This window comes from Haplochromis burtoni, unplaced genomic scaffold, assembly GCF_018398535.1.
Source record: "Haplochromis burtoni strain Fernald_Lab_line unplaced genomic scaffold, NCSU_Asbu1 Contig_389, whole genome shotgun sequence".
Lineage (NCBI taxonomy): Eukaryota > Metazoa > Chordata > Actinopteri > Cichliformes > Cichlidae > Haplochromis > Haplochromis burtoni.
Genome location: NW_024582750.1, coordinates 206,425 through 210,580, shown reverse-complemented (window position 1 = coordinate 210,580; position 4,156 = coordinate 206,425). Strand labels below are relative to the sequence as shown.

General features: G+C 42.0%; 1 protein-coding gene across 1 annotated transcript in view; it reads left to right on the top strand.

The window, feature by feature from the left end:
* The first annotated feature begins 1,225 nt into the window (after window positions 1-1,225).
* The window catches only part of akt3b (v-akt murine thymoma viral oncogene homolog 3b), a 34,776-nt gene continuing 31,845 nt past the window's right edge, over window positions 1,226-4,156 (top strand). The window contains exon 1 of the mRNA XM_005944011.2: window positions 1,226-1,577. The gene's annotated coding sequence lies outside the window, so the exon portion shown is untranslated. The remainder of the gene's footprint in view (window positions 1,578-4,156) is intronic.

Genomic DNA, 4,156 nt, shown 5'->3' with positions numbered 1-4,156 from the left:
ATTACCGAAAATACATATTTTGTGTTGGGCAAAACGTACACTTAAATAAACACACAAAGAAGACACTTATATCTGCTGTGAATCATAGGAAATGAATTATAACTGAACTGAATCTGGACAGATACAAACACTTCACACACACACACACACACACACACACACACACACACACACACACACACACACACACACACAGCGAGAGAGAGAGGGAGAGAGAGAGAGGGGAGAGAGAGAACAAAAGCCAGGGATCAACAAAAGCCTAGGATGCCATGAGGAGACAGATGCTGCATTCACGTGTTCTTCGTAAAGTCTCGTTTACCACATACACATGTAGCCAACAAACAAACGTGGAAAGTCGCTAGGAGACACGAGTGTCTCCTAGCGTCAAGTGCAAAAACAAAAATTGAAACACCTGGGTTTTCACAAGATAAAAATAAAGGGTAAAGATGACATAAAGCAGGAAAAGTTAGAGTACTGAGAAGAATACACTACGAGTAATAGCTCAGTGGAAGTCCACAAACGTTTTTGTAACCACAACGTAATCCCCATCATTCGAATAGGATTCAAATCATTTTAGCGCCTTTAGAGTTTATCCACGGTTTCATGACAAGGGTCCAGCAAAGAGATTCAATTACACCAAGAATGGCCCCTTTTTAGCCAATAGATGCCACTTACAACTTTAAGAAAACGTTTCATTTTCCGTTTTCTTATGAGTTTAATTCTATAATTGGTTACTAAATAGATAGTGAGACTCCATTTGTTGATAAATACTTTAAAATGTAAGTTTAGGACTTGAGCAAAAGCTTGTTTCTACCTGCATTTTAATATATATAAACTAGACAAGGCAGGTGGAATGTGGAATAATGTTGCATAAAAGCAGCATTTTGAGCTTTTAAATGAATCTGAACACATATACATATAAAGTACAGGAAGAAATTATTTGATGCCAAATAAATAATTACCTTTGAACCTCACATGTAATTTTTCTGCAGCTAGTTGAATTAAGTAAATAAGCCAAGCTCCTGAAATATAATCTATGTTTTAAATTGCGTTTTGGTTCCCCACTTAAACAACATGTCATAAGCAGTATTGTCTGATTCAAGTTAAGTAATGTGGCTGCGACTAAATGGCGAGGATAAAGTACCCCAAATTATTTGATTAGCTGCGACTTTTTTGTCACCGTTTTTAGAAAGATCACATTTCCGACAGCCCTTGAAGCCAGCAGGAGTCCTCCCAGTCAGATCTGGCTGAACGTGACGAGCCGACTCGGAGCCGAGCGAGGTTTCCTGGCGGAGCTGCGGAGGGAGCAGGAGTTGAGCGGGTTTGTCTGTCTGTCTGTCTGTTCGTGTGTCTATCCGCCGCCGCAGTCGCTGTCTGCCTGGGATATAAAAACAAAACAATACACCCCCGAAAACTCATCTTTACGGCTTCAACGGTCTGGAGACGGCATCCACGGCTATGGACCCATCGATGTCCTCCTGTTATCCACACTGAGCGACGTTACTCCGTCGGATGCTCCAGTGCCCAGAGGAGAGGAGGAGGAGGAGGGGGTATCCCTATCATTTTTCGACTGCCAGGTGAAATAATTATATGATATAATGTGTGTGGGGTGGACGTTTGGGTTGTTTGTGTGAAAAGGGTGATAAGGAGGGGGGAGTGGGAGTCGTTGTTTGGGGGGCACGGGCAGCGGGTTTGTCTCGAGCCTGGAGCGGAGGTTAGCACGCTAGCTAGCTGCAGTTAGCGGACTGCTGCTGCTTCGTCATTCGCCGGGCTGGGAAGGATGCGGCGCTGGGATGCTGCCGCTGCTGCAGCAGCAGGGAGGGGAGGGCCAGTAATGGTAACTGTACCGGCCGTCTGGCTTCGGCCCATCGTCCTTATGAACTACACCCCCAACCTCCCGTTTCCCCCCCTCCCACCTCTCTTCGTTGCGCCCCCCGCCTTCATAAACCACAGACTCTCGTTTCAGTTCAGGATGAACAAACAAAAATCGCAGATGATAGATACCGGAGTGGTTTCATCAGAGAAATAACACCACTTCCAACAGCTTGACTGCCGGACTGTCAGTTAGCCAGCTATGCTAGCCAGGCATTGAACTGGCTGACCGGCTAAGATTAGCACTAGCATCACCCCCCTCACCCTCCCCAGCTAGCATCCCTGGCTAACCCGCATCCTCCAGCCGAGCCATCACAGGCCAACCACACAACCACCTTACCATCCTGTCGTCTCACACCAGCTATTTCATCGCCACTAACAGTTAGTAATCGGCATAAGAGCCGTTGCCAGACATTTATTCACGGCTCGCCCATTAAAATATAATGGAGCACGCCAAGCGGATGTTGTTATGTAACAGATAATGACACCACACGCCCTTGAAACAAAAGCTGTTGTTTCAGTATTTGTTTGTTTGTGTGTGTGATGCAGGGCACAATCATGAACAATAAATCACAGACAGGGGAGGGGGGAGTGTTTGTCGCACCGAGGGCCGCAGCTCTGAGCCGGCTTCTGAAATATACAACCCCTGCTCCTGTCAGCCATTGTTTTTGTTGTCATTGGAGATCTCAGCATTTGTTTTCCAGCGCTGGATCTTCCCAATGGTGCTTGTGTGAGCCATGCATTGAAGCAACATGACCAGTCGGTCATCAGAACACAACCAGTACCATATGTTGTTTGAATGCTGAAATGTGAATGATTATTGTCAGTATAAGGCATGCGATTTTTACCCACAATGTGTTCGTTTTTTCATATGAAAGAGAAGCCACTGATGTGGGAATCAGGTTTTATTGTTAAATTACTTGTAAAATGATAGCAGAGGTGGACCTACTAGTCTCATCTCATGTTGTCTACTGGCATATAGGAAATTCAGTTACTTGTGAGACATTACAGTGACAAACCTTTATGAATCATCATCATCACTGCATCTGTAAAACTGATCCGGAAAACAATTATCTCTAAGGTCATTTGTCAGAGCATTCAGATAGCTCTGTTCAGAGGCAGTTCAGTGTGATCTTCATAAGGAACAGAATTGCATTACAGAACCATTTAAAGCTAATTGTAGTCCCTCTGTTTATAGTCACTGGGGTGATATAATTTAGCATATAGATATCCATTATCTTTCTGTGTTTAAAGTGGATAATTTGACAAATAAATTGATATAATAAGTTCTTACATTCTGCTAACCTGAATTGGATAAGTGGTTAAGAGCAATGGCTGGGTCTTATTAAGGCTTAAGCTGAGGGACAAGTTTTGGCTCCAAGGAGCTATATTACAGTTGCACACAGTTAGTTGCTCTAAACATGAGTTTATTTTTTAATTGTATGATTTTTGCATTCATTTACAAAACATCATCATGGAAAATGTCTTTATATGCACCTGTGAAAGTAATTTCAGGTAATATGCTGAAATAGTTATTGTAATGAAGCAGTGTTAAACTATACACGTGTTCAACATTTTAACATGCATACATCCATTATTTCACTTGATAGTGTTGGTTCTGTAAATGTAGTCTAAGTATCAGTGATGTAGAGATTGGGGCTCTGTAGGGGCCATCAGTTGCAGGACTCCTTGTTCTTTTTGCTTGATGCATCTGGCTGGATGTTTGAGCTTTGAGTTTGAGCTGCAGCATGAATTTGAGATGATCAGATGCCTTCTTGAGATCTTTACATGATGGAGAAGAATCTAAACACTTTAAATACCCAAACTTTTGCATAATAAAGTTATACTATTAAATGTCAAATATTTATCCCATACATGTTATCTCAGATCCTATGTTGCCTCTGAATGTGAGTCAAGGAGCTGATGCTGGTGGGTTTTGTTTTTTTTCATTGTGTTTTTGGTAGGGCTGCACAAACTGTTCAAAAATTCACGAGCACGCAGAAAAAAGTCCCAATAGCTGAAGCTGCTAAGGATTTTGAAGTTCCCTTTCTGATCCATGGGAAAAGGACAACTTGTTTTAACCTCTCTTTTTAAAAATATGTTTAAATTTAGAATTGGGGGACAAAAAGATAACTTTGGAAAATACTGCCGTGCATTTAGATATATAAACATCAATCAACAGGGCCAATATTTGCCAATAGAGATATTCAACTAAAACTATATATTGTAACTAGGGCTGTTCGATATAACGATATATATTGGTGACGATATAAAAACGTCTATC